This window comes from Cervus canadensis, chromosome 6, assembly GCF_019320065.1.
Source record: "Cervus canadensis isolate Bull #8, Minnesota chromosome 6, ASM1932006v1, whole genome shotgun sequence".
Classification (NCBI taxonomy): Eukaryota; Metazoa; Chordata; class Mammalia; order Artiodactyla; family Cervidae; genus Cervus; species Cervus canadensis.
The window spans coordinates 18,351,409-18,376,681 of NC_057391.1; the positions used below are offsets into that span (position 1 = coordinate 18,351,409).

The 25,273-nt window shown below is 40.1% G+C and overlaps 1 long non-coding RNA gene across 1 annotated transcript in view; it reads left to right on the top strand.

Annotated features, from left to right (window-relative positions):
* The first annotated feature begins 4,498 nt into the window (after window positions 1-4,498).
* Window positions 4,499-25,273, top strand: part of LOC122444027 — a 56,829-nt gene continuing 36,054 nt past the window's right edge. The window contains exons 1-3 of the long non-coding RNA XR_006270173.1: window positions 4,499-4,605; window positions 5,504-5,578; window positions 15,687-15,775. This is a non-coding gene — a long non-coding RNA (uncharacterized LOC122444027). The remainder of the gene's footprint in view (window positions 4,606-5,503; window positions 5,579-15,686; window positions 15,776-25,273) is intronic.

Sequence of the window (25,273 nt, forward strand, 5' to 3'; positions counted from 1 at the left end):
CTGGAATAAACCCAACTTGATCATGGTGTTTGAGCTTTTTGATGTGTTGCTGAATTCTGTTAGCAAATATTTTGTTGAGGATTTTTGCATCCATGTTCATCAATATATTGGCTTGTAGTTTTCTTTTTTGTGTGTTGTCTTTGTCTGGTTTTGGTATCAGGGTGATGGTGGCCTTGTAGAATGAGTTTGGAAATGTTCCTTCCTCTGCAACTTTTTGAAAGAGTTTTAGAAGGATAGGCATTAGCTCTTCTCTAAATGTTTGATAGAATTCTCCTGTGAAGCCATCTGGTCCCGTGCTTTCATTTTTTTGGGAGATTTTTGATCACAGTTCAATTTCAGTGCTTGTAATTGAGTTGTTCATAATTTCTATTTCTTCCTGGTTCAGTCTTAGAAGATTGAACTTTTCTAAGAATCTGTCCATTTCTTCCAGGTTATCTATTTTATTGCCACATAGTTGTTCACAATAGTCTCATAATCCTTTGTATTTCTGCATTGTCTGTTGTAACCCCTCCTTTTTCATTTCTAATTTTGTTGATTTGATTCTTCTTTTTTTCTTCATGAGTCTGGCTAAATTTTGGTTTATTTTGTTTATCTTCTCAAAGAATCAGCTTTTAGTTTTGTTAATCTTTACTACTGTTTCTTTCTTTTTCATTTATTTCTGCTTGCATCTTTATGATTTCTTTCCTTCTACTAATTTTGGGGTTTTTTGTTCTACTTTTTCCAGTTGTTTTAGATGTAAAGTTAGGTTGTCTATTCAATGTTTTTCTTGTTTCTTGAGGTAGGGTTGTACAGCTATAAACTTGCCTTTTATAACTGCTTTTGCTGCATCCCATAGGTTTTGAGTTGTCATGTTTTCATTGTCATTTGTTTCTAGAAATTTTTTTATTTCCCTTTTGATTTCTTCAGTAACCTGTTGGTTATTTAGAAACATGTTGTTTTATCTCCATGTGTTTGTGTTTCTTACAGTTTTCTTCTTGTAATTGATATCTAGTCTCATAGCATTGTAGTTGAAGAAGATGCTTGATACAATTTCAATTTTTAAAAATTTACTGAGGTTTGATTTGTGACCCAAGATGTGGTCTATCCTGGAGAATGTTCCTTGTGCACTTGAGAAGAAGGTGTATTCTTCTATGTTTGAATGGAAGGTCCTGAAGATATCAATGAGATCCACCTCATCTAATGTATCATTTAAGACTTGTGTTTCCTTATTAATTTTGTTTTGATGATCTGTCCATTGGTGTGAGTGGGGTGTTAAAAGTCTCCTACTATTATTGTGTTACTGTCAATTTCTCCTTTTATGTCTGTTAGTGTTTGTCTTATGTATTGAGATGCTCCTATGTTGGGTGCATAGATATTTATAATTGTTTTGTCTTCCTCTTGGATTGATCTCTTGATCATTATGTAGTGTCCTTATTTATCTCTTCTAATCTTCTTTATTTTAAGGTCTATTTTGTCTGATATGAGGGTTGCTACTCCAGCTTTCTTTTGCTTCCCATTTGCATGGAATATATTTTTCCATCCTCTCACTTTCAGTCTATATGTGTCTTGAGGTCTGAAGTGGGTTTCTTGTAGACAGCATATATATGGGTCTTGTTTTTGTATCCATTCAACTAGTCTGTGTCTCTTGGTTGGAGCATTTAATCCATTTGCGTTTAAAGTACTTATTAATATATATGTTCCTGTTGCCATTTTCTTAATTGTTTGGGGTTGGTTTTGTAGATCTTTTTTCTTCTATTGTATTTCTTGACTAAATAAGTCCCTTTAACTTTTGTTGTAAAGCTGGTTTGGTGGTACTGAATTCTCTTAACTTTTGCTTGTCTGAGAAGCTTTTTATTTCTTCATCAATTTTGAATGAGATCCTTGCTGGGTACAGTAATCTTGGTTGTAGATTTTTCCCTTTCAGTACTTTAAATATATGCTGCTGTTCCCTTCTGGCCTGCAGAGTTTCTGCTGAAAGATCAGCTGTTAAGTGGATGGGGTTTCCCTTGTACGTTACTTGTTGCTTCTCCCTTGCTGCTTTCAATATTCTTTCTTTGTGTTTAGTCTTTGTTAGTTTGATTAGTTTGTGTCTTGGCATGTTTCTCCTTGAGTTTATCCTGTATGGGACTCTTTGTGCCTCTTGGACTTCATTGGCTATTTCCTTTTCCATGTTGGGGAAATTTTAAACTATAATCTCTTCAAAAATTTTCTCATACCATTTCTTTTTCTCTTCTTCTGGGATCCCTATAATTTTAATATTGGTGCATTTGATACGGTCCCAGAGGTCTCTGAGACTGTCCTCAGCTCTTTTCATTCTTTTTACTTTATTCTTCTCTTCAGAAGTTATTCCCACCATTTTATCTTGCAGCTCACTGTTCATTCTTTCGCTTCAGATATTCTGCTATTGATTCCTTTTAGAGTATTTTTAATTTCAGTAATTGTGTTGTGTGTCTCTGTATGTTTGTTCTTTAATTCTTCTAGGTCTTTGTTGATTGATTCTTGCATTTTCTCCATTTTGTTTTCAAGGTTTTTGATCATCTTTACTATCATTATTCTGAACTCTTTTCCAGGTAGTTTACCTGCTTCCTCTTCATTTATTTGGACTTCTGTGTTTCTAGTTTGTCCCTTCCTTTGTGCAGTATTTCTCTGCCTTATTATCATTTATCTTTTTTTTTTTTTAAGTTATTGTGTTTGAGGTCTCCTTTCCTTGAAGAATTCAAGAAAGTTGAATTCTTTCCTTGAAGAAGGTTGAATTCTTTCTTCCTTCTGGTTTCTGCCCTCCTAAGATTGATCCAGTGGTTTATGTGAGCTTTGTATAGGGTGAGATTTGTGCTGAGTTTTGGTTTGTTTGCTTATTTTTCTCTAATGGGCAAGGCTGAGTGAGGTGGTAATCCTGTCTGCTGATGATTTGGTTTGTATTTTTGTTTTGTTTGTTGTCTAGATGAAGCATCCTGCACAGGGTGCTACTGGTGGTTGGGTGATGCCGGGTCTTGTACTCAAGTGGTTTTGCTTGTGTGAGTTCTCACTATTTGATACTCCCTATGGTTAGTTCTCCAGTAGTCTAGAGTCTTGGAGTCAGTGCTCCTACTCCAAAGGCTCAGGGCCTGATCTCTGATCAGGAACAAAGATTCCACAAGTGGTTTGTTAAGGCATTACATGAGTTTAAAACAAATATCCAAAAATGAGAAACCAAAGATGAACCCCAGACAAATGGCAGTTACAAAATCAGGCAAATAATAATTAAAATAATGGAATATACACATATACACCCATGAGCGAAGTGAAAACAGTCCAACAAACATAAAGTACAGTAGATTGACCTGGCAAACAAAGGAAATCAAAAATTGTATTTACCAGTTAAGAATAAAACTAACTTAAGCACAAACTGGAAAAGAAAACTAAAGCAAGGTGCCAAGTGGGGAATAAAGCAATGAGAGCAAAACTAGCAAATATGTTGAGAGGAAAGGGAAGAAAGAAAAGAAAGAAAGAATATGTAAAGTTAAATAGAGGTAGATGAAGAAAATTTATATACATTAAAGATTAACTGCAAGGGGAAAAGAACAATAGGAAAGGCAAACAAAGGAATAAATGTAGAAAAAACACAATAGGTTTAAAAAAATTAACAATATATAAAAGAAAAGAAAAAGACAGAAGAAAGAAAAAAGGGGAAAAAAAGGGAAACTTCACAGAACTGCAAAAGCCTAACGTAGAGGCAGAGGTTTATAACAACAATAGAAAGTATGACTGGATATACACATATACATAGACACCTATAAGCAAAATCAGAACAGTGCAACAAACATAAAGTACAATAGATTGACCCAGTAAGCAAAGGAAACCAAAAATTATATCTACCAGAACAAAACTAATTAAAGCACAAACTGGAAAACAAAACTAAAGCAAGGTGCCAATCGGGGAATAAAGCAATGAAAATAAAACTAACAAATATGTTGAGAGGAGAGAAAGAAAATAAAGGAAGAATAGATACACAAAGTTAAATAGAGGTAGATAAAGAAGATTTATATATGTTAAAGATTAACTGTAAGGGGAAAAGGACAGTAGGAAAAGCAAAGAACGGAATAAATGTAGAAAAATAATAACAGGTTTAAAAAATTAAAAATTAAAATTAAGAAAAGAGAAAAAAAAAAAAGAGGCAAACTTCACAGAACTGCAGAAGCCCAAAGTAGAGGCAGAGGTTTATGACAACAATAAAAAATGTGACAGAGAAAAAAAAATCTCAAAAGCTTAACTGGATTTCTTAGTGTCGATGAAATTGACAGCTACAACAGAGCGGGGAAAACATGAAAAGGAAAAAGAAAAAAATCCAACAGACTTTACAGAACAAGTAAAAAAACAAGAATAATAAACGTTTTTCTTGAGTCACTGCCGTCAGGGTCCTCTCCCATGCTGGCAGTCACCGTCCACCTCCCCTCCCTAGGAGGCCCTCCGACACTGTGCTGACCTCTGGACCCGCTGTGAGGGCAGCTCAGAGTCTAACCTGCTCCCGCTCCTGTGTGTTCTTGCCTCCAACGTCCACAGCTATCAGAGCTAGTGCGTTTTCTCGTGTGGGCGCTCTCAATAGCCTTTCATATCTTTCATCAATGCAGAGTCTGCTTAGTTGATCAGGTGGGTTTAATCTGCAGTTTGTACAGCTGACGGGAAGGTGTTGGGTCTTCTTCCTTAGCCACACTGCCCCTGAGTTTCACTTGTGGTTTTATTTCCACTCTGCATGTGGGTCATCCACTGGGGTTTGCTCCTGAGGCTGCCCTGGAGGACTTGGGTGTGCCCCTGTGAGGGCCAGGGGTGGAGGTGGTGCCGCTGCTTGGGCCGCAGGGGTTCTGGCAGCGGCAGGGACTCAGGGGGGTTGGCGGCTAGGGCAGCAGGAAATATAGTGCTCTGGAAGGGTACCGGCACCCAGCATTGGCCAATAGGCTCCAGTATTTTTGCCTGGAGAACCCCCTCTCTGACAGAGAAGCCTGGCAGACCACAGTACAGGGTCGCAAATAGTCAGACGCGGCCAAAGCGACCCTGCGTGCATAGACCCAACACTTTTTTATGCCTGTGGCAGCTCTGCCCCAGGGAGAGCTGAGCGTGAAGGTGGCGCAGCGGCTCGGCTCGCGGGGACCCTGACAGCGTGTGCAGGGACACGGACTGCCTCTCCGCAGGAGGGATGGCCCTATCAGGGTCTTTTTTCGAACCTCTTGTAGCTGGCGATCAGAAGGCCTCTTTGGCCAGTCTTTCTCCTTAGCTCCGCCTGTTCAGGCACTTAGAGGGTTCCCTCTCCTGGGTTCCTCCCAGTATTCTCTTACCATCTTTAGAATCTGTAGTGATGTCTCTCTCAATGATGGCAATGTGTTTACTCCGTTTTCTTTTTCTTAATCAGTCTGACTGGGGTGTTATTAATTTTATTGATCTTTTCAATAAATACTGAGCTTTTGGTTTCACTAATTTTTCTGTATTGTTTTTTCTGTTACCAATTTAATTGACTTCTGCATTTTTTGGGTTCATCCTGCTCTTTTTCTAGTTACTTAAAGTGGAAGATCAGACCATCGAGTTGAGAACCGTTTTTATACAGGCGTTTAGTATTATAAATTTCCCTGTAAGTATTGCTTTTAATTGTACCCTACAAATTCTGATATGTTGTGTTTTCATTTTCATTCAGTTAAAATTTTTTCTAATTTCCTTCGATTTATTCTTTGACCTGGGACCTACTTAGAAGTATGCTATTTAAAAATATTTGGAGATTTTCCCAGAGATGTTTCTGTTATTGATGTATAATTCAATTCCATTGCAATCAGGGAATATCTTTATATGAATTGACTTCTTTTAAAGTGACTGAAACTTGGTATATGGCCCAGAATATGGTCCATCTTGCTACATATCTTATGTGCACTTGAAAATAATGTACATGCTGCTGTTGTTGTGTAGAATGGCCTATAAATATCAATTATACCAATTTTTGACAGTGTTTTAGGTTTTCTGTGTTTTAAGGTTACTTTTTTACTCATTCTGTCAATTATTGAGACAAAGGTGTTGAAATCTCTAATTATAATTGTGGACTTGTCTATTTATCATTGTAATTCTATTATTTTTTGCTTCGTATATTTTGCAGTTCTGTTATTAGCTGCATAAACATTTAGAATTATTATGTCTTGAGTAAATTGATCCCTTTATCAATATGATATGGTATTATTATCCTTGGATATATTTGTTGCTCTGAAATCTACTTTGTTTGGTATTACCATAACTACCTGTTTTTTTTTTTAAACTTTTTATTTTTTTTAAATTTTTTTAATTTTTTATTTTTTTTTAAACTTTTTATTTTATATTGGAGTATAGCTAATTAATAATTAACAACGTTGTGATAGTTTCCAGTGGACATACTCAATCATATGTATACAAGTATCCATTCTCCCCTGAACTCCCCTCCCATCCAGGCTAACACATAACGCTGAGCAGAGTTCCCTGTCCTATATACAATAAGATCTCGTTGGTTATCCATTTTAAATACAGCAGTGTGTGCCTGTCGATCTCAAGCTCCCTAACTCTCCCTTCCCTCTATTCTCCCCCTCTGGCAACCATGAGTTCATTCTCTAAGTCTGTGAGTCTGTTTCTGTTTTGTAAATAATTTCACCTGCATCATTTCTTTTTAGATTCTGCATATAAGGGATATCATATGATATTTCTTCTTCTCTGACTTATTTCACTCAAAGTGACACTCTCTAGATCTATCCGTGTTGCTGCAAATGGCGTTATCTCATTCTTTTTAATGGTCAAGTACTATTGCATTGTATAGATGTACTACAGCTTCTTGATCCACTCCTCTGTTGATGGACATTGTAGGTTGTTTCCTCATCTTGGCTATTGTAAACAGGGCTACCGTGAATATTGGGGTGCATGTTTCCTTTCAAACCATGTTTTTCTCTGGATATATGCCCAGAAGGATTGCTGGATGATATGGTAGCTTTATTTTTAGTTTTTTAAGGAACCTCCACACTGTTCTCCAAAGAGGCTATACCAATTTACATTTCTACCAAGTGTGTAGAAGGGTTCTCTTCTCTTCACAACCTCTCCAGCATTCATTGTTTGTGGATTTCTTGATGATGGCCATTTTGACTGGTGTGAGGTAGATGTCTCACCCTGGGTTTTTTTGATGAGTGTTAGCATACGTAGTGGGTTGAATAGTGTCCCCCACCAAATTCATGTCTACTTGGAATCTCAAAATGTGGATCTTATTTGGAAATAGGGTCTTTGCAGATGCAATTGAGGATCAAGATGCGATCATACTGGATTAGGGTGGGCCAGTGAGACTGTCCTTGTGAGATAGCAAAGGACGCACAGAGACGAAGGGGAGGCCGTGTGAAGACGGAGGCAGATACTGGAGTGACGCTGCCATAAACCAAGGAACACTGACGTCACCAGAAACTGGAAGAGACACAGAAGAATTCTTCACTAGAGCCTCCAAAGGGATCATGGCCCTGCCAACACCTTGATTTCATACTTCAGCTTCCAGAACTGTGAGAGATATACACTTCTGTTGTTTTCAGTCACCGAGTTTGTGATAATTTGTTACAAGCAGCCCCAGGAATCTAATGCAACATGGCATATATTTTTACCATCCCTTGGCTTCAAAACTATCTGTGTCTTTTTATTTAAAGTGGGTTCTTTATTCCTATAGTTGGACTTTGCTTTATTTACCCAATCTTAAAATATTTTTTTCTGGATGAGTTTAGACCATATACCTTAATTTGATTTAAAAAATGGGGGGGTGAGTGGGTTTAAATCTAACCTTTTTGCTATTTGCTTTCTGTGTTCTTTTCCTGACTTTTTTAGAATTAACTGTTTATTTTTATTATTTCATTTCATGTCCTTTGGAGGGTTACAATTGCTTTAAGCAATTGGTTGTGATATTTCTTTCATTTGAAGTTCATTGAGGTTTTTGGATATGTGAGTATGTAGTTTACCATCAAGTCTGGAAAATTTACAACCATTGTCTCTTCAACCTTTTTTTTTTTTTACTTTCTCCTCCTTTGGGGATTTCATTTAAGCATGTATTTGGCTTACTGAAGTTGTCCTGCAGCTCACTGATGCTCTGTTTCTTTTTTTTTTTTTCTTTTTCAGTCTTTTCCCCTCTATTCTGGATAGTTTCTATTACTGGGTCATCAAGTTCACTCTTCTTTCCTCTGTGCTATCTAATTCCCTCCAGCTTATTTTCCATCTCAGATATGACAACTTTTTTATCTCTAGACATATGATTGGGATCATTTTTTAAATATCTTTAATGTCTCTACTAAATATGCTCAATCTTCCCTTCAGCCTCTTGAACATATGGAGTGCAGTTATAATAACTTTTAATATCCTTGTCTATTAATTCCATCATCTGTATCATTTCTGGGTCTGTTTCAATTGGTTGGTTTTCTCACTACATGTCTTATTCTCCTACTATTTTTCAGTCCTAATTTTTTTATTAGACATCAAGCATTGTGAATTTTACCTTATTGGGTGCTGGATATTTTTTTTCTTCCTATATGATTCTTCAGCTTTATTCTGGGGTACAGCTAAATTACTTAGAAGCCATTTGATATTTTTGTTTGTTTTTCAGATCTTGCTTTTAAGTCTTGTTCAACTGAACCAGACCAGAATTTTTTCTAGGGTTAATTCTGCCTCACAAATTAGGCAAATCCCTTCCTGGTACTTTTCCCAATGTCTCATGAATTCTGAGGTTTTTCCAATCCAGCTGTTGAAAACAAGAACCATTTCTAGCATTGTGAGGGCTAGGAATATTAGAATATTTGCTTCTAATCTTTTCTCTTTTCATGACCTTGGATTGTTTCTTCACATATATGCATTGATTAGAACTTAGCTAGAGGTTCAAGAAGGACTCTTTCTGCTGATCTCCAGAGCTCTCATCCCATTTACAGCCCTCTCTTTCTCAGTTGTTGGCCTTTGAATTCTAGGCTCTTTGCCAACCCACCTCCATCTCCTCAACTCAGGAGACTGCTGGGTTCTTCCTGGGCTCCTCCTCCCCACAGTGTGGGCTGGATTCTCTCTAGGCAGTTAGCTGAGGTAATCATAGGACTTTAGTTCAGTTCGGTTCAATCACTCAGTTGTGTCTGACTCTGCAACCCCATGAACCACACCACGCCAGGCCTCCCTGTCCATCACCAACTCCCGGAGTCCACCCAAACCCATGTCCATCGAGTCGGTGATGCCATCCAGCCATCTCATCCTCTGTCGTCCCCCTCTCCTCCTGCCTTCAATCTTTCCCAGCATCAGGGTCTTTTCAAATCAGTCAGCTCTTCACATCAGGTGGCCAAAGTATTGGAGTTTCAGCTTTAGCATTAGTCCTTCCAATGAACAACCAGGATTGATTTCCTTCAGGATGGACTGGTTGGATCTCCTTGCAGTCCAAGGGACTCTCAAGGGTCTTCTCCAACACCACAGTTCAAAAGCATCAATTCTTTGGCACTCAGCTTTCTTCACAGTCCAACTCTCACATCCAAACATGACCAGTGGAAAAACCATAGCCTTGACTAGATGGACCTTTGTTGGCAAAGTAATGTCTCTGCTTTTTAATATGCTATCTAGTTTGGTCATAACTTTCCTTCCAAGGAGTAAGCATCTTTTAATTTTATGGCTGCAATCACTATCTGCAGAGATTTTGGAGCCCAGAAAAATAAAGTCAGCCATTGTTTCTACTGTTTCCCCATCTATTTGCCATGAAGTGATGGGACCAGATGCCATGATCTTAGTTCATAGGACTTACCTCATTTATTTCTGACCTCCCAAGGATCACTGTCCTTTTCTTTCTCATATCTAGTGTCTTGAAAACTGTTGTTTCATGTATTTTGTCTGGGTTTTTCTTAGTTGTTTTAGGCCAGAAGGTAGTTGGCAGCAGAATTTATATCTTTGCCTTACTCTTCTTTTTTTTTTTTTCCAATAAGATTTATTTATTTAAAATATTTATTTATTTATTGGCTGTGCCAGGTCTTGGTTGGGGTGTATGGGATCTAGTTCCTTGACCAGGATTTGAACCTGGGCTTCCTATACTAGGAGCTCAGAGTCTTAGCCACAAGACCACCAGGGAAGTCCCCCTTTGCATCACTCTTTATCCATTCTCCGTTCCCTTGTATGTCCCTCCAATTCCTGCTATTGCCAGAAATGTCATCTATGCAGAACCTTCCTTTAGATCAGCAGGAGGCAATGTGGCAGCAATGAGGGACACACTGTTGAAGTCAAACATACTAGGCTCAGATCTCAGCTCTGCCAATTCCCTGTGTAATGTTAACCAAGTTATTTCACTCCTGTGAGCCTCACTTTCCTTATTTGAAAAACAGGGAAAAAATGAGACCTAGTTGTAGAAGCATTGTGAGAATTAAGTAAGGTGATGCATAGAAACTGACTAGCACCAGGTAATGGGCTCAATAATATAATTCAATGACTGTATGACTGAATGAATACAAGTAGGATTTGTTTTTTAAATTGCTCCAATTTCTTCATTGTCTGCTCTAGCTCTGTTCCTAGGGACAGTCCTACCGTTACTCTAGAGCTCCCAGAAAGGGTGACCAGCTCTAAATTTCTTCTACCAACAGAGGGGAGCAGTCATGTGGAGAAAGTCCAATAGCACATACTAGAAATATCACAGACATTTGGCTGCATGAAGCATTATAATGATCTTTTCTTTGCGGCAGATTGACTTTACTAATTAGGTTGGACTTGAGCCAATGTTAAATACAGTTTGCATGTACAGAACACAAACCAATTGGCAGAACTGGGGGGACTCAGAAACACTTTAGGTATCAGGACAAGCCAGCTATGATTAAAGCTTTGCTTCAGATAATTCTCTCTCCCCCAGCCTCCATTTTTCTGAGCTCTTTAAATATTAGGGCTATTAACCCTTTATCATAGCTGCTGCAAACATATCCTTCTCATTTGTTATTCAATTCTGTTTTTAAATTAAAATCTGATGTAAACAGAATTTAACTTTTTTATGCAGTTAAACTATGGATCTTTCCTTTTGTAATGTCTTCTACCAATTTTAGGCCTTAGAAAACCCCCCATCGAGAGGTCAGATAAACATTCATCTTTATTTTCTTACAGTTTTTAACATTTCTTATTCTATCTAGAATTTATCTTGATTTGGATGTGTGGTGTAATGTGTGAAGGCGTTGTATTTGAGATAATTAATGCTAGCTGCTACAACTGTTAAACCCTGAAATCTCAAAGCCTTAACACAACAAATCCTTAACTCTCACTGATGTCAAGCCCAGTGACAGGTAGCACTCCCAAGCATGTGCCTCCAAGTGGTGCCTCAGGAACCCAGGCTGCTTCAGCCTGCAATTCTACCATCTCAGTCTTTTGCTTCTAGTTCTCAGACCCCATAGAATTTCAGGTAAGAACTACCTGCTGTTGCCTGAAGATCTAATTCAGTTTTTCAAATAGCCAACCAATTACCTGGTGGCATTTACTGATCAAATATGAACTTGTTATGTGTGCACTGTGGTCTAGGCTACTTATTTTGTCCTATTGGGCACTATGCTAGATTTTTTTCCCAAACTACCTTATGTTTTAGCATCCTCTCAAGTGAGTCCCTCCCTCATTGTTTTCCATTGTCAAAGTTTTCTTGGCTGTTACCTGATAGATGATATTCATGTTACATATCATCTCTTGGCTCTGTGAGCATATCAGGTGTATTAGCACATCAGAGACTGCACCTACCCCCTGGGGTTCAATGAACAGCTCAGATGGAGGATGTCTGCTACATTCTAAATGTCTGCTTCTCTCCTAGACCCTTATGTTGAAGTCCTAATGTGATGGTGTTTGGAGGTGGGGCTTTGTCATGAGAGAGGAATCCATGATAGGTTAGTGTCCATATAAGAGAAGGAAAGGAGTTAGCCCTCTCTCTCTTTCCCATATAAGGATACAGGGAGAAAGTGGCTGTGCCTAAGCCAGGAGTTGGGCCCTCACCAGACACTGGATCTGCCAGTTCCTTGAGCTTGGATTTCCTAGCCTCCAGAATTGTGAGAAATAAATGCTTGTTGTTTTAGCCACCCAATTTCTCATGTTTCTGTTACAGGCAGCCCAAACTGACTAATACAATGTTCAAATCCTTGTCTCCATCTTTTAACCCTTCTCCAAACTCCAGACCTACATTTCTAAGTTCCTGATAGATACTTGGAAATACCTGGAAATTTGGCTAGCTCCTCAGGGAAGATCTAGGTCATGCTGAAGCTGATGGCTGATTTTTTATAAGTCAGAGGTAGAGGTAAGTTGAGAAAAGGGGAAGAACTGATGCTTCAAAATATTCCCTCATCCCCACACAAAACCTAGAGGAATAATTCAAGGGTCTTTTTACTTGGGAGGGTCTGCTCCTCCTTGGGAAACCTTGAGAAAACCATTTCATGAGTCTATACTCTCCTCACTGTGGCTGGGGTTGAGTCAGGAGGAGAGGAAGTTCAGCAAGGGGTCAAGGGATGGTGTGGACGTTGGCCCCAGTTGCCAGCAAGAGGGCCTTCAGGATGAGTGGGGTGCTTTTTCACCATCTGCAATGAAGAATGGATGTCACTAAAACCATAATAACAGCAATTGCTCTCAAGACTTCCCTGGTGGTCCAGTGGTTAAGAATGTGCCTTGCAATGCAAGGGACGTAGGTTTGATCTCTGGTCGGGGAACTAAGATCCCACATGCCACAAAGTAAGCCCATGTGCTGCAAAAAGAGAGTCTATGCTCCTCAAAGCAAGATCCTGCACGATGCAGAAAGATCCTGTGTGCTGCAACTAAGACCTGATGCAGCCACATAAAAAATAATAGTGATTGCTCTCAGTTTTTGAGCACCTGCTATGAACTGGGTATTTTGAGCAAACTCTGGGAGAAAGTGGACAGAGGAGCCTGGCAGGCTATAGTTCATTGGCTTGCAAAGGGTTGGACATGACATAGTGACTGAACAACAATGGATTTTTGAACATGAACTCATTTGAGTTTCGCAACTCCCTGACAAGCTAACCAGTGTGACCGTGGTAAAGAGATGAGGAAAGTCAGATTCAAAAATTCGTGTAGCTTACCCAAGGCCACAGAGATAATAAGTAGCTGAGCTGGGAGTTATACTAAGTCAGTTGGCTCAGAAGGTGGTGCTCCATCTACTCAACTGTGCTGTATCTGCCATCTTTCAGACAGTAGGGAGACCTGGAATATTTAAAAACTGGCAAGCAGAGTTTAAAATTGTCTTGAAAATTTGTTATAGTTGTGTGAGGGCGGGATGTTCCATCTTGCTAGTGTGGTGGAGGGAGAATTTAATTCTTCATGCTGAAATATAGTGATGTGTTTGGAGAAGAGGGAACCAATTGGCTAGAATAGCGAAAATGGAATTTCTGGACCTAAGACAATTGCTTATATTTGCCTTTTGCTTTGATGGATAGACCAGCTATTAAGGACAAGGGCCAGTACCTCTAATATAAAATAGAGAGGAACTGGTTAATAAGTCTTAATGAGCCTCGAGTTGAACCTGGGCTAGGAGAGAGCTGGATTATGGATGATGGTAGAGACCAGCCAGGCTTCTGTGGGACTGAAGGCCACAGAAGAAGTGAAAATGTCTAATTCGTGTTGAAGGAAATCTTCTGTGTTCTGAGGAGATCCCTCTCCTATGGCAATCAACCTTTAGAGCATTCAGGCTTTAAATACAGAAAAGTAGTTGTCCTAACTGGCCTGTGATGACCCTGACACAGGATAACCACACTCTTTTTTTAGCCTAAAGGTTCTGAGTCTGTGATGGGTTATTCCAACCAGTTTGTATCAGGAAGCAGAAAAAAACCCCTTATTCATAGAGCAAATTGCAAGAAAAATGCTTGGGAGAGAGAGCAGATTAGGTTTAGCTATGGCCATGCTCCCTCTAATGCCCTGTGACAACCTAAGTCACCCACGTAGTTAAAGAGTGTCTCAGACAAATGGAAAACTCAAGCATGTTGGGATTTGCTGGGCATCATACTTTTCTGCAGTGTTTAGGGCACAAGAAACAATTATGCATTTTGCCTGGTGTGCCTCTTCCCTTAATGACTACATCCATGTGTATTTTAGAACTTCAGTCTTCTGTTTCTTATTCATTTACACTTTACACTTCAAAAGACTGTTTTGTAAGAGCTACTCAATGCACAAGAAGTCTCATGAGTTTTTCCTTCTAAATGAGCCAGCAACTTTCCAAGAATCAGGAAGCAGCAAGTTGCCAAGAATAAATAAATGATCTCCAGAAGGTTCAAGTTTGGTTTAAAACTCTGTAAGGTTTTAAGTAGGTTCTATATCTGGCTTAACTCCATGTCCTCATTCTAAGACATAAACCACAGGAAGGAAGGCTATTCCTGGCATGCAACTTTTCCCCAAGCATTGGATTTAATGATCATTCCCAATAATGATTAATTAGAAAATTCTAGCAAAACAGTCATAAGGCAATGATGTAAGGAGGAATGTGGGTATGGTGGAATAGCTCTTGTTTGGAAGTTATGTAGCCACAGGCTTGGTTCTGCTACAAAATTTGTTAGACAAAGTAAATCTTGTTTATCTGTACCTCAGTTGCCTCATTTATTGAAATGAAGAAGCGACAGTGCTGGTCTTTAAGATTCTATGATGAAAATTCATAATGATCCTTTGTCTAGTCCATGGAAGCAAGTAGTCTGGGGTTTCAGTAGGTTGATAAAGATTGGCATTAGGTGATTGTGTCCATGTCCAAGTATGAAGGTTAAAAAAAAGTGAAAGTCATAGACCTGTCAAAAGAAAATGTGTGTGGGAAGAGAACAAGTAATGGGGGATGTCTTAGTCAGTTAGGCTGTTATAGCAAGATACCAGGGACTGGATAGCTTTAACAACAAATGTTTATTTCTCACAGTTCTGGAGGCTAGCAGCCCAAGATCAAGATACCAGCATGGTTGGGTGCTGGTGAGGGCAGGGCCTGCTTGTTGCTTCACAGAGAGCTATGTCCTCGCTGTATCCTCACATGGCTAAGAGTGAGCTCAGATCTCTTCCTTCATTCCCTTTGAAGGGCACCAATGCCATCATGTAGAACAGAGGCATGTGTGCCTAATCACTTCAGTGGTGTCTGACTCTTTGTGACCCTAACCATAACCTGCCAAGCTCCTCTGTCCATGGGATTTCCCAGGCAGAATACTGGAGTGGGCTGCCATTTGCATCTCCAGGGGATCTTCCCAATGCAGGGATCAAACCCTCGTCTCTTATGTCTCCTGCATTGGCAGGTGGGTTCTTTACCACCAGTGCCACCCACCCCTATCACCTCATTCAGACTCAGTTACTTCCCAAAGGGTCTATCTCCAAACACTATTGGGGATTAGGGGCCTAACATATGAATTTGCTGGGGAAGGGGAGCACACAAATATGCAGTCCATAGCCAGGGATGTAACAGATGTTGGTATCTCCCCCAGATCCCTTGTCTAGCTGCTGTGGGTGTTGACTGCTAACAGTTCATATCTGCACGCTTGCCTGGAGGTGTGCTGTTGGCTGCTAGAAAGCTGGAGAAATGGGAGGTTACAAGTCTCACCCCTTTGGAAGCATCTTGGCCAATGACTGACCACTGGAGCAGTCTAGAAACCCAGCTTCCTTGCCTCTGGGCACTTGATGACCCAGGACTCTCCAGGGATCAGCTGTAGTTAGATTTCCCCTGACATCTTTATGAAGCTTCTCCTCCTGCTTCTCTCACTCATCTACAGGTTTCTCCTGAGGGTACTTCCTCAATGCATCACTTGCCCAAGAATCCATCTCTCAGTCACTGCTTCTAGGGGCCTGACCGACAATGCAGGTAAGAAGGAAAATGAATCGTGTAACTCATTAGTGTCCTAAGAAACATGCTGGGCTTGCAAGTCCTGGGCCTGGCCTGGACCAGGTCGTAGTGGAGAGGTCAGGGGTGCAGGGCACTAGAGATCTCTGGAAAATAGAGCTCTGTGGTCGGGGTAGGAGTTTTATGCAGCCAGCCAGCAGCCATTTGCAGAGAGTTATTACCGTGAAGACTCTGGGCTTGCCAGCAGCTTCACTCAGGTCAATTCAGTTCATGCTGTAACTTAACCAAGCCAGACCTTGCATGTGCCGAGGGTTCAGCAGTAGGCTGAGAAAGGGAGGGGATGGGCATCATAGCAGGGAATGGTCAGCATCTGTTCTGCCCAGGAGACATGTGAATTCAGGACTACGGGATTTGACAAGGAGGAAAGATAACACTCGGCTGAAGATCAGAGAAAACTTTCTGACGGAGATGGCATTTATTCCAGACCCTGAAGGATGCATCTGATTTAAAAATGTGGACATGTGGAGCAGAGCTTTCTAGGTGGAAAAAGAGTCTTATCTAAATGAACAAGCTCTTTTTCTCTGTGAAACTATACCGAAGTAAAATTTCAACCTTGGGCATGATTCACAGGTCTGAGACTCCATATGGGGAATTGAAACTAAGGTCCCGTGGGACTGAGAGCCCGGGGATATGTTTTCCTCCTGGAGAAAGCTATATGTCCCTTGTGAGCACACTCAAATACTTCCCAGGATGCACTCCCTTTCCTATGGTCCCATGTGATGGTGTATATCATGGTAAGGGACTTATTTGGGGAAGGCTACAGACTTCAGCTCCCTAGGGGAAGCCAGGGGGATGCTAAGTGAAGGGGAGAGATTGTGAAAGCTCCCTAAAGATAAGGACCCAGACTGAGTGAGGGCAGGAGAGAATACTACATGCCCGAAGCAGGGAATTCTCAGCGGAGACGAGGAAGCTAAGACGAGACGGCAGCTGGTGGTAGGCATCAGCAGATGGTCTGCCTCGCTGCCGGAGATGGAACAGCAATTGCAGACAAAGAGGCCGTCCCGGAGAGAGGAGGACCGCCGCACTGGCCCTTCTGCAGGAGTCCCTGGCCAAGCTGGGGAGAGAAGCCTCTCACCTTCTGCCAGAAAGTGGAATAAAGAAAAGATAAAGGCACTGTCTAGCTTTCATCTCTAGGAGGGTCAGGAAGCAAAGAGATGGATGGAGACTGCTGAGAACTAGAAATGCTTTTTGTCAAGATCAAGAAAGGAGCCTGGTGCACTACAACCCTTGAGGATTGTCTTCCCAGAGAGGTGGGAGTGGAAATGAACAAACAGGGACCAGTCTAAGCCACCAAACAGAGAGGACTTGGGGGAGATTATGTCAAAAGGGCTGAACAGTCATGGAGCCTTATGTTAGCATTTTTATCAAGGTATGAAGTCACATCCTTGGGATTTGAGATATTATTCTGACTTTATGATATTACAGAATTTTCACATAGCAAATCCTTTTCTTTGTGATTTCTCTTACAATTCAAACATTTAGAAAATTACCTCGTTCAAGAAGTTTGACTTCATAGTCTCCAAGTTTTGCAGTTTGAAAAATTGATTCTTTAAAATCCCTGGAATTAATTTTAGTGCATAGAGTGAAATGTGAGGACCTCATTTAAAAAATAATCTGTAACTCTCTCACTGATGAAAAGAGAAAATTGGTGTCTTGTTATTATAGCAATAATTAGGAAAATAGAGAAGGATTGAAAGAAGAAAAAAAAATCATATTTTTACCACCCAGAAGTACTCATTTCTGGTACATTCCCTTTAATTCTTTTGTTGTCTGTAGTTTTACTGATTGTAATCATATGATATATGCAAAATTATATAGGCTGATTTTTAAAACTGTAACTATTTTGATGAAATAAATGTAATGTGTGCTTGCTCATTAGAGAAATTCTGGAAAATACATAAGTTTATGAAGCAGAAAATGAAATTCAGTTTTGTGTATTTCCTTACAGTGTAATTTTTACAACATACTTTGATGTTTTTTAAATCATTGAGACCATACAGCCCATACTGAACTTTAAGCATTGTGAGCACATATTTGTAGGCTCTAGAGAGAAGATACTATGAAGAAGGGCATGGAAACATAGCTATATACATATCTAATCTATGTCTTATCTGTATTTGTGTGTGGAACCTGTGACCCATTAGTCTTTCACCCCAAATATGTCACTACTCAGGTTGCTCAATGTAAATTTTTTCAACTGCATTAGTAATATTTTATTTCTTGAGGCAGATAGTTTTTATTGTATTTTTTAAATTAAAATTCAGGGGACATCAAGATGTGTTTAGTTCCTTTGTAACATTTTATTTCGCAATGATTTAAAATTTATAAAAATAGAAAAAGAAGCATTCATGTACCCTGATTTACTTCTTGTTAACATTTTAAGCCTATTTGCTTTATCATATGCCCTCTCTCCCCAAATTTTTTTCCTGTACCATCTCATGGTAAGCTATGTACCTCATAGTCCTTTAACCCCAAATACTTTGGTGTTTCCTAAGAACAAAAATATTCTCTTAGGACTTCCCTGGTTGTACAGTGGATAGGAATCCGCCTGTCAATGAAGGGGACATGGGTTCGATCCCTGCTCCAGGAAGATCCCACATGCCACAGAGCAACTAAAGCCAATGTGCCACAACTCCTGAGCCCATTGTCCAGAGCTCTCAAGCTGCGACTACTACTGAGCCCGTGTGCTGCGACTACTGAAGTCCGGGCACCTAGATCGTGTGCTCCGCAACAAGAGAAGCTGCCATAATGAGAAACCCATTCACTGCCATGAAGAGTAGCCCCTGCTCACCGCAACAAGAGAAAGCCCGCATGCAGCAGTGAAGACCCAGTGCAACCATAAACACATAAATACATACAGACATACATACACACATAATTTAAAAAATATTCTCTTCACGACTACAGTACAGTTATCAACTTCATATACTTACAATTTGCATTGCTACAATACTTATCTAATCTATTGTCCATAGTCTAATTTTGTCAGTTGATCTAATAATCTCCTTTATTGCATTTTCTTCTCCAGCACAGAACCCACTGTAGGGTCAAGTACTGCTTTTTGTTGTCAAATCTCTTTAGCCTCTTTTAATCTGGAACATTTCCAGAGCCTTTCTTTGATTCTTAGGACATTGACATTTGTTAGGAACATAGTCCTGCCTGTCTTTTTAACTAGACTATCCCTCATTTATACAAATGCCCATTTTGATTAAATTATGATTATTATTTCATGATCAGAATACTGCATTGAAGATGTGGTGTTCTTTCAGAGTATCATATTTAGAATTATACAGTGGTCGCATGTCTCTCCTGTGCTTAGCTGCTCAGTCATGTCCAACTCTTTTGTGACCCCATGGACTGTAGTCCACCAGGTTCCTCTGTCCATGGAATTTTTTTCGGCCAAGAATACTGGAGTGGATTGCCATTTCCTCTTCCAGGGGATCTTCCCAACCCAGGGATCAAACCCACATCTCCTGTGCCTCCTGTATTGCAGGTGAATTCTTTACTTGCTGAGCCATCAGGGAAGCCCCCTGTCCCTCCTAACTACTGTTAATTGTAATTACTCTACCAAGGTGTTGCCCTATTTACCCCATTTATAGAATTAGTTCTTCCCCTCACACTTGCAACTTTTAAGAAGCCTGTAGATAGATACTTTAACATCAAAGCTTCCCCTAGAATTAGCATCCACTGATGATTCTTTCCTGATTCAATCTTTAAAATGATGATTACAAAATGAAGATTTTTCTAACCCTAGAATCCCTCCACACTCACCAGCTGGCTCTTGACATTCTTTAGGAGACCTCCTTGGCATTCAAGAGACTTCCCCCATCCCTATATATTTAATTATTATTTGTTCTTTATCAGTTTTCAGTATAGGCTCACAAACTCTTATTTTTCCCCCATGGTTTATAACATATTATTGCACTTATGTATTTTGGGCAGACTGTCTAAGATGTGGCCAGTGGAAACCCCTTCAAGGTAGCTTCTGTGTCCTTGTGATGTGTCCCAGCATCCTTCAAGTACCTCCTCACTTTCTGGAGTAACAAGATGTTCTAGGCTCATCTTGTGCCCACCCTGTCCTAACCTTGGAATCAGCCATTTCTCTAAGGATCTAGGTGTTATGTACTTAGTTTTAAGAGTTTTGCATGGTTTATTACAAAAATTATAAACTCATCACTCCTTTAATTTCTGGCTTCCCAGAGGCAACTACCTTCATCTCTAACTGATTCTACTTACCTTTGAATTACTAAATAACACATGTCTGCTGTTCTAAATTTTTCATAAGTGTGGATATTTCCCATCTCCTTGTGCTCTCAATTCACTTATATCATAAATTTGGTTACCTCAGTATTCAATGTTTATATTATTATGATGATGTAAGTACTATTCATGGTTGAACTATGAATGTCCTTAAGATTACTTTTCCCTTCCTGCATAAGGTTTTATTTTCCCTGGAATCGATTGTCTTTACTTTCTCCATTTGCTTAGTTTCTTTGTGTATTATTATTTCTAATTCAACCCCAAGTCCTCTGCCAGTTCTCTAAATCTGCTCCTGAGAGCTCCAGATGCATCAGATGCACATTCAGTTTCACTTTCTGGAAGTACCTGTCCCTGGAACCTTCTGACCTGCTCCAGTTTGGCCTTGTTGTGATACAGACGTGATCTTGGTTTCTTTTACCATTATCTTGGGGAGTTCCTCCATCCCTTTCTGGATCTCTTTGTCCCTGATTTCCATCTCTCTCTACATTTAGTTCTTTGTTTTGATGAATCACAACCTCTGGTAATTTCTTTTCCACTCTTCCTTTTGGGGCCATGCAGCATGCAGGATCTTAGTGTCCCAACCAAGAGTTGAACCCATGTCCCTTGCACTGGAAGAGTCTTAATCACTGGACCACCAGGGAAGTCCCTCTAGAAGTTTCCTAAACAAACAAGAGACAAGAGTACTTTTTTGAGACCTTACATTTCTGAGAATGTCTTTATTATGCCCTCACCATTAATTGACAATTTGCTTGATTTAGGATTCTAGGTCAGACACAAGTTCAACTCAGAATTTGGGGGGAATTACTCCCTGTCTTCTAGCTTCTAATGTTGTTATCAATAAGCTGAAAGGCAATTCTGATTCTTGATTTTTTACATGAAAACATTCTTCCCCTTTCTGGAACTATCTCTTCTCTGTTTTCAGTTTCTGAAATTTTAATATGGCATGCCTTGATGTGTGTCTGTTTTCATCCATTAGGTATCAAAGGGTTCTTTTGATCTAGAAACACCTATCTTCCAGTTCTGAAATTTTTCTTGAGTCATTTCTTTGATAATTTCCTCTTGTTTTTCTTTCTGTGATTTGTGTGACAGACCTCCCAAATTGAGTCTCTTCTAATTTCCATTTTGTAAGTCCCCCTCACTTTCTGGAAGATTAAAAAAAAATTTCCAACAGAATCAATATTGTCAAAATGACCATAATACTAAGAACATCTACAGATTCAGTGCAATCCTTATTAAATTTTCAATGGCATTTTTCACACAGCTAGAACAAAAATTTTTTAAAATTTGTATGGAAACACAAAAAATCCCCCAAAAGTCAAAGCAATCTTGAGAAAGAGAAATAGAGCAGGAGGAAGTAAATGCCCTAACTTTAGACTCTACTACAAAGCTATAGTCATCAAAACAGTATGGTACTGGCACAAAAACAGAAATCTAGATCAATAGAACATGACAGAAGCCTAGAAATTAAACCACACACCTATGGTCACTTGATCTATGACAAAGGAGGCAAGACTATACAAAGGAGAAAATACAGACTCTTCAATAAGCGTGCTGGGAAAACTGGACAGCTAAATGTAAAAGAATGAAATTAGAACACTCTTTAACATCATACACAAAAATAAGCTCAAAATGGATCAAAGATCTAAGTCAGACCATATACTACAAAACTCTTAGAGAAAAACATAGGCAGAACACTATTTGACATAATCACAGCAACATCTTTTTGCATCTACCTCCCAGAGCATTGAAAACAAAAATAGAAAACAAATGGGACCTAATTAAACTAAACTTTTGCACAGCAAAGGAAATCATAAACAAAATGAAAAGACAACCCACTGAATGGGAGACAATATTTGCCAGCAATGTGAATAACAAGGGATTAATCTCCAAAATATATAAACAGCTTATGAAACTCAATTAAAAAAAACAAAAAAAAACAAACAAAAAATGGGCAGAAGAACTAAATAGACATTTCTCCAAAGGTGGTTATCAGATGGTGAAAAGCAAATGAAATGATGCTCAACATCACTAATTATTAAAGAAATGCAAATCAAAATTACAACGAGATATCGACTTATACCAGCAAGAATGGCCATCATCAAAAAGTCTACAAATAATAAATGCTAGAGAAGGTGTGAAGAAAAGGGAACCCTCCTGTACTGTTGATGGAAATGTAAATTGGTACTGCCACTATGGAGAACAGTGTGGAAGTACCTTAAAAAAAAAAAGAAAAGAAAAATAGAGCTATGGTATAATCCAGCAGTCACACTCCTGAGCATACATCCAGAGAAAACCAGCTTCAAAAAGATACATACCCCAATGTTCATTGTGGCACTGTTTACAATAACCAAGACAAGGAAGCAACCTAAATGTCCATTGATAGATGAATAGTAAAGAAGATATGGTACATATATACAATGGAATATTACCCAACCATAAAAAAGGAATGAACTAATGCTATTTGCAGCAATATAGATGCAAGTAAGAGAGTATCATACTAAGTGAAGTAATTCAGGACCTTTAGGTGTCATATGGGATCTTTAGTTGCGGCATGTGGAATCTAGGCCCAGACCCCCTGAATTGGGAGCAGGGAGTCTTAGCCACTGGACCACCAGGGAAGTCCCAGATGTAATTCTTTTGTTCCTCTGTATGTAAAATATTTTTCCCTCTCTGGCTTCTTTCAGGGAATTTCTTTATCTTTAATTTTTATTTAGTTTAAAAGTGATGTACCTAGATTGAGTTTTTTATTCTCCAGCATTTATCTTGCTTATTGTTCTCTGAGCTTCTTGGATCTGTGGTTTACAGACATTAATTTGGAGAGATTCTCTGTTGTTACTGTTTCCAACATTTCTTCAGTTCCTTTCTGTCTTTCTTCTCCCTCTGGTATCCCCACTGCATATATGTCATGCCTTTTGGAGTTATCCCATAGTCCTTGGATATTCTATTCTGTTTTTTCCCCTTGTCTTTTTTCTCTTTGCTTTTCCGTTTTGGAGCATTCCATTGATGTATGTTCTAGCTCAGAAATTCTTTCCTCAGTTGTCGGCAATCTACTAATGAACCTATCAAGGGCTAGAGTGGACTGGATTTGAGTATTTACAGTCTCCCACATGGGATGGGAGGCTAGAGCTCACTGGAGGAGATTTCCCTTCCTGTAGATCACTTAGGCATTAGGGAAATCCCAGATGTAATTCTTATCTTTGCTCATCTGTATGTAAGATATTTTCCCCTCTCCTTTCCTGATGAAGGTAAAAGAGAAACCAGTGTAGCTGTGACTGCAAGCCTTAAGTTTTTATAAACATGTGTCTGCAGGGCCAGGGTCCTTCGTTCAACAAATGTTTCCTGTGGGCCGTCTCTGCCACACACGCTGACTGGCATCAGCTCTCTCTGTTGATGCTTAGAGATGCTGTTTACAGCATCTTTGGGGACATGAGGCATTCCAGAGGGCAGTCTCTGAGGAAGTGGCTTGGCCTCTCTGAGCTCCCATGAGTCTTTGGCATCCACTTTTAGGGGAGAGGATGGCTGGGAGGGGCACACGAGGCTTTCTCTGAAACTAAGAAGCCATGAGGTTGCAATTCCACAGGAGCAGGCAGAATTGTACAAACTCCAATGAATTAGGAGTGTAAATGGAGCGGTTCGACTTGGCTTGCACAGTACAATAAAGATCTGCAAACACTCAGCTTCGTATTGAATTCGAAGCAGGGTGATTAATTCATTATTCACTTCCCTGCCTGGAAGGGAAACCGTGTATACCCGGGGGCCAGCGTGGATGAGCACAGTCATAAATCACGCCATTACAAGCCTTGCAATGAGAAAATCAGCTGGCTGGAGGGGGACGCTCTGCAGGCAGCAATAGTGGCTGGAGAACCAGGCTGTCGAGGCCGGTCGGCCAGCTCCCTGGAGACGCACCAGTTGGCCAGTCATTCGGCCTTCCAGCCAAGATGGCCAGCCTCTCGGCCACCCGGCTTGGCACTTCCTGACCAGACCACAAGCAAACAAACTCCACTCCACCCAGGAGTGCTTCTGTGACCTGAGGTAACCTCTTCTGAAACTGGGCAAAATACTAGGAATAGTGTTAGGATCTGTCTGAAAGCCTTCTATGGTCCATTTGGGATAAACCACTACCTGCTCACCTCTCTGGGCTGTTCTGGGTCCCAGGTCCTTCTGGTTCAGCCAGAGGACCAGGCTGGTCAGCATCTCCCAGCTGGGAGCCCTGGATGCCCCCAGCTGCTAACCATGAGTCACAGCCTTTGCCCAACAATCTCTGCTGCCTTCAGGACACAGCCCTTTGGGAGACCAGAGTTTCATCTAGAGTTGAAAGGTACCACATGGCACAGAGCATCCCTGTCAGGTGGGTTTAGCCACTATTGGAATACAACATGGTCCATCAGGTAGACAATTTTTTCTCTTGCAAGCAAGACACCCTTAGTTTCCTCAACTGTTTCTCATATTTCAAGATTTCCAGACCTCCCATGTCCTGACATTTTGTCATAGACTATTTCTCTTTATTTATTACTGTGCTGTGCTTAGTCGCTTCAGTCATTTCTGACTCTTTGCAACCCCATGGACGCCCACCAGGCTATTCTGTTCATGGGATTCTCCAGGCAAGAATACTGGAATGGGTTGCCATTTCCTTCTTCAGGAGATCTTCCCGGCCCAGGGATCAAACCCGCATCTCTAATATCTCCTGCATTGGCAGGTGGGTTCTTTACCTCTAGTGCTGCCTGGGAAGCCTTATTTATTACTATCTCACTTTAAATCTCCAAACCCCCAAGTGGGATGTAGCACCTCCCATGTGTTCTTATCATGAAAATAACAATAATTAAGGCTATGTTTTTTTTTTAATTTGTTTTTGAGAAAGATTTATTTATTTATTTAGTACTTTTGGCTATGCTGGGTCTCTGTTGCTATGTGTGAGCTTTCTCTAGCTGCAGCGAGCAGGGGCTATTCTTTGTAGTGGTGCATGGGCTTCTCATTGCAGTGACTTCTCTTGCCGTGGAGCACAGGCTCTAGGGCATGTGGGCTTTAGTAGTAACAGTGCCCAGGCTTAGTTACCCAGCAGCACGTACGATCTTCCTGGACCAGGGATCAAACCTATGTCCCCTGTCTTGGCAGGTGGGCTCCCAACCCCTGGACTGCCAGGGAAGTCCAGTGTGTCTTTTTTAAAAAAATAATTATTTAGTTAGTTTTAAAATTTTTTGG